Genomic DNA, 6498 nt, shown 5'->3' on the forward strand with positions numbered 1-6498 from the left:
AAAACACGGTTAAAAATTGGTTCCCATTTAGTTTACGCCCCAACGCTTTTCTTTTTTCGAGGAACAAACATTAAAAAAAAACAGACGAATTGAGAACCCCTTCCCTTGAGATTTGGAAGGCGGTTAAAAAGAATGTTATGGTCATATATTTATTTAAACTTCGTTTCTTCGAGACATGGCCATTAAAGGATATAATGGTCCTAATGTTCCTAAGTTCCTATATTATGTATTATACAGGGGGACCCAGAAGTACCACGCCACAGTGACACCGCAGGTAGGATAGCTCAAGAGGAACCTAACCAGTTTAACATGGCCTCAGTAATTTCTTCACCGTTTTCGAGTATCTTTAAAAATAATATTTTTTTTTTACTCTTTATTTTTAAGCTGCATAATTGCATGGTCACTATGAAGGAGCAGAGAGGAGCTACATGTCCAAAAGGGTTTATTTAATAAAAGGAAGACCACTGGGATAAAAGGAACACCACCACACGATAAAAGGAAGTCCACTGTTGTATATTAAGTTTGTAATGTTTATATATTGTACATTTTGTACTCTGTTACTGTTATATAAGTGTACTAATATCTGGGCGACCGAGCTTCGCTCGGTTCTATTTTAATATATCACGTCTTTAGATAAAAAAAAAACTCTTATAAATACAAAAACAAAAAAAAGACAAAAAACAAAAACTTAATTTCTGGCCGGGATTCGAAACCCTGACACCTACGATCTATCTGCGTACATTAGACCGACCTCGTGCGACTGAGCTACGCGGAATCGATGCGCGCGCGGCGAAATTAAGGACCATATTTTACGTTTACAAATGCGAAAGAAAAACTCATGAAAACTCGAAAATTCGCGTTTTCCGGGATCTAAGGCTACGCTAGATCGATTTTTCACCCCCGAAAACCCCCACAAAACAAATTTCAGCGAAATCGTTAGAGCGGTTTCCGAGATCGTCGGTATATATAAATAAATAAATAAATAAATAAATAAATAAATAAATAAATATACAAGAATTGCTCGTTTAATAGTATAAGATAAGTGTATAGTTGTAATGAATTCCACAGTGCTTTAGTTTACCTGTTATGCTGTGTAATTTTTGGATATTAAATAAAAAAAAATAAAAATAAAATTTATCTACGAAATCCATATAGGTAGGTGTGGGTAACACCAACACCACAAAACCACAAAATTAAAATTTTGAAAAACTTCCCGACTGCGACATAGCGGACCGATTTTCATGAAACATGGCTAAGAACACTCCCGACTAATTCAGCATTCAAACAAAAAAAAACGAAAACTAAATCGGTGCATCCCTTCGGGAGCTACGATGCCACAGACAGACATACACACAAACACACAGACAGACAGTCAAACAGACAGACAGACGCGTTAAACTTATAACAAAGAAAACTTATGAAAAAAGACTCCACAATTACGTAGGTAGACTGGTAGAGGTACTACTAATGCTGAAACAGAGTTCGTGCTTCAAGCTTCCTTATGGCCGCTGTACACATGTGGCCAACGGTTCCACCAACCCTTGGTAAAACCACCTGGCCAAGATAAGAGCAGCTGTTTACACATTGGCGAACCAATCACTAGGCATTGGCTCTTCATGAAAGATGGACGTGGAATGGAAAAGCCTAGGAAATTGTAGGTCATTTACGATGTCAGCAAAATTTGATTAAAAAATAATAACCCCGTAGTAAAATTAAATTATTTGAAATATTAACAATTTTTTGAATATTCTGATAAGCACATTTATCTGTTTTAGGCAATACATTGAAAATTTGCAAGGTTATTTTATTTTCTAAAATCAACACTATTATTGGCATAAATAAACTTATTATTTTCGTAAATATTTCACTACTGTCCTCTCTGACGGCTGACGACAAACTGAATGAAGCGCCAACGTGTAAACGCAGTTGGCCATTGGCGCCAAGATCCTTTGATGTGTGGACAAAAAACCGTCACCAATCGGTTGGCCGGCCAGCGCTAGCGCCAACTGCCAACATACGGCCAAGTAGCCCTCTACACGCTTGGCCAAGGGGTTCCAACAAGGGTTGGTGGAACCGTTGGCCACATATGTACAGCGGCCATTAAAGATCATTCATCATCATCATTGACTACTTGGCGCATACCCTATTTACTGGGGACGCTATTGCACAACACCCTGCATTTTATGATTAAGCACTGAGACTTGGCACAGGTTGTTCCTTGGGTGGCCCTGAGTAGATAAAGATCGGGAGGCATCGAGAGCCCCCCTTAATTTAGGAGGGAAGAGGGGGGGAAGGCTGGCGCCGCCACGCTTCCATTGAAACCATATTTCTCTAAAACTATACAAAATAGGGCATGCGATATATCATTTTCGGATAAATGAAGGACGAGGAATTCATTTTTGGAACAAAAAAAATGTATTTTAGAACAAAAATACAAAATAAAATGGGAAAATCTGAAAACGAGATTTTTTTTTATACATATTATTGCACATTTTATGAAAACTGTAATGGTTTTTTCTAAATAAAAAATATTATTTAATAGCTACATTTATCTAGTTTTAGAAAATGTATAATTTGTTATAGAAATATATTATAGAACGAGTGATAAAAAATATTTTACATCGCCCGATAGGGTGATTTGAATGCTCATTTCAATAAGTTTTGTCAATGATTTCAGGTATAATCACTATTTTTAACACACGAAAGCCGTAATCATTGTAGTTTATGGCTATTTTAGTGATTAATGTACTTAGAATAAAAAAAAATACAAAAATTTTAAAAAATATTAAAAATGTGATATTTTTTTTAACATTATCCTATTTTGTTCTTTCTACACAATATATATCTAAAAGCAATAAATATCAATAAAAAGCCACATTTATACAGTTTATAAAAATATATAGTTTGTTATATAAATATATTACGAAACGCGAGATAAAAAATAATGAAAATGAAAATTTTAATGTACGGGTCAGCTTGCATTATTCGATGAGGTGCAGTGGAGTTCGTCTAGTAATACAGAAATATACTTATTCTAATAACGTTTACACATGTAGGTATATCACGACCCAGTACAGAAAATTGTAAAAGTCCTATAATATAGGTAGTTTATTTTGATTGTAAAATAAAATTGCATGTGACTTATATTGCAAAAAAATGTCTTAATCACGTTCTCCTCTCCTAAAGCAGTTCTGCATGCCATAGGCTTGAAGATTTTTTAGTTTACTAGCAGAATTTAGTTCCTTCCTTTGGGCCCCCTTAAATCGGTTTTACCCATCCATAAAAGATAAAATAAAAATCGTCATATTCTTCCTTTCGGTATCAATGATAGTTAGTTATTTCGCAATAGTGCCATAAAAAAAAACTAGATTCGTATTAGCATTAAACATTAATGATTTTTGAACTAAGACATTGCTTTTGTACAAAGGAGAACCTCAAAAAATGGTCTGACTAGACGAAAACATGTGTATCGGGGCTAGTACTCAAGGCTCTCAAAAAGTGTAGCTATTTTGAGTTATTCAAATAAAACAACATGAATAGTCTGAATCACAACATCCACTGCATAAGCACATCAGGCCCCGTAGCCGAATGGCATTTCTCCGACGCCAAACGAAAGCGATACGCCGCTGGCTCTGTCGCGCCAATACGCAAGCGCGATAGAGATAGATATCTACTAGCGCATCGTTTCGTGAGCGTTTCGTGAGCGATTGTGCCATTCGGCTAGCCACCCAGCTCCGAACATTTAATTTAAAAAGTCTTTTTTTACGGTTGCACCTTACGCGGCACTGTTTTTTATTACACCTGCATCCGACAATTTCGAGGCATGTTTCTGCAGCAACAGGCAACGTTGCGGCCAAGTAGGCTCCCAAATCCCAATTGTTACAGACTTTCGTCCAGCCACAAGTAGCAAATAATGGCAAATTTTGAATTTGGTTTAGTTGACCCCATAAATGGACACCTTGATATACCTATAACCCTTACAAAAATGGTGCAAGGCAGCTTTTGTCGGTGAAATGCTGTTAATTTGGCGGTCTTTTTTGGTTAATAACTATTTTCGGCACTCGTTAACCTAAGTACAGGACGCAGATCTGGAATAATAAATATGTCAAGTAAGAATTATCCATAAATTATGCAAATCATATAGATAACTACTATTTCACAAGATGTATTAGGATCAGATGTATATATCTGACCTATCATATCAATCGATCATTTCATGTAATATAAATAGTTAAATTCAGACTATATAGGAGTATGTTGTTTAATTTGAATAACTCTAAATAACTACACTTTTTGAGAGCTTTGAGTACCTTTACCTCACCTCATCGAATCATACAAGCTGACCCGTACCGTACATCAAGATCGCCGTGCCACGTCACTTTCATTATTTTTTATCTCGCGTTCCGTAATATATTTAAATAATAAACTACATATTTTTATAAACTACATAAATGTGGCTTTTCATTCATATTTATTGCTTTTAGATATGTATTGTATAGAAAGAACAAAATAGGATAATGTTATAAAAAAGTTATCACATTTTTTTTTTAATTTTTGTAATTTTTTTATTTTAAGTACATTAATCACTAAAATAGCCATAAAATACAATGATTACGGCTTTCTTGTGTTAAAAATAGTGATTATACCTGAAATCATTGACAAAACTTATTGAAATGAGCATTCAAATCACCCTATCGGGCGATGTAAATTATTTTTTATCACTCGTCGTATAATATATTTCTATAACAAATTATACATTTTCTAAAACTAGATAAATGTAGTTATTAAATAATATTTTTTATTTAGAAAAAACCATTACAGTTTTCATAAAATGTGCAATAATATGTATAAAAAAAAATCTCGTTTTCAGATTTTCCCATTTTATTTTGTATTTTTGTTCTAAAATACATTTTTTTTGTTCCAAAAATGAATTCCTCGTCCTTCATTTATCCGAAAATGATATATCGCATGCCCTATTTTGTATAGTTTTAGAGAAATATGGTTTCAAAGGAAGCGCGGAGGCGCCAGCCTTCCCCCCTTCCTCTCTCCTAAATTAAGGGGGGCTCTCGATGCCTCCCGATCTTTATCTTCTCAGGGCCACCCAATGAACAACTGTGCCAAGTCTCAGTGCTTAATCATAAAATGCAGGGTTCCCATACAAGACATAGCAATAGCGTCCCCAGTAATTTGGGAGATAGAGAGAAATATCTACGATACACACACAGGATACACCATGGAGCATGAACGACTCTGTGGTCTTGGTTACGGCCCCTGGCCCCTGGCCACGAAATTGCGCGGCTCAGCGACAACCACAGGTTGGAGCGAGACACAGCGATGGGACCTTTCTTTCTCTCCTATGGTTGTCGCCGCCGCTACCGCTGGTCGCGCCACGTCGTGGCCAGGCCGTGATACTTGTGCCTATTTCACCACAGGAACCTTGACACTGACAATTCTGTGCTAGTTCTGGGTTGATATGATAAGTAAAATAACTATTACTCAGCGTCAATATTTCCCTGTTTGCGTCTGTAATCATTTCTGGCGTTAGACCTAGCTACGTTGTGTGGTAATGCGGATGTCCATGGGCGACGGCAATCACTTTATTCTGTTCTTTCACTTTCTAATATATATAACCTATACGTGACCCCAGCGCATATATCATAATAGTCATTTGTTTTACAAGGGGGCAAAGTTATTGTTCAACCGCGAGAGTAGCCAGTGGTTCAGAATGTGGAATCTTGAGTTTGCGAGGGTTACCGAGGGCAAGTTTAACCTACATAACATACTTGAGATTAAACAAATTTTTCCACCGAGTGAAACACAAAGAAATGCATTAGGTACACCAACACGAGGAAAATATTAACTGTAAACCATTAAACAAATTAAATTCCTAAATTATTTTAACACATTATGATTTAAGTCATCATTTTAAACGTCAAATTCTACTAGCCGGTTTTGGGTAAGTAATTATCAAGTTAAAATTTGTATGAAATTAGTAATTACTTTGCACTCTTGTGGAAAAACGGCAAACGAGATACTTATACTTAGAAGGCAAACGAGCAGTTAGGTCGCCGGTAAGCTATAAACACCGCCCATAGAGACTCGAAACACCAGAAGGATTTAGGTGCGTTGCCGGTCTGAGAATACGCTCCTCTTTCTTGAAGGTTTCATTTTGTGTTGAAAATTTTTTTTTGAATCGACAATTTTATTTGTCATTTTTTTATTGAATTTTACAAACAAAACTCTTAATCTATTATTATTTACTAACTAACTTATAGAAGAAATAGGCAGGCAATTTATATATCCATGATATCCATTACAGTCCTGCGTCCATGAAAAAGAATAAAATAGTCGACCGTAAGAATCTTACGGTCTGTGGATCGCAGCGGGGATCCATCGCCCCCCGTCCTTCGACGAGGGCACGTTATAAATGAAACCAAGCTCTTCTGTTCCAATTTTACCGACCCGACCCGCTTATTAAAGAAAATACAGGAGTGGTTT

The sequence above is a fragment of the Leguminivora glycinivorella genome, chromosome 14, assembly GCF_023078275.1.
Source record: "Leguminivora glycinivorella isolate SPB_JAAS2020 chromosome 14, LegGlyc_1.1, whole genome shotgun sequence".
In the NCBI taxonomy this organism is placed as follows: Eukaryota; Metazoa; Arthropoda; class Insecta; order Lepidoptera; family Tortricidae; genus Leguminivora; species Leguminivora glycinivorella.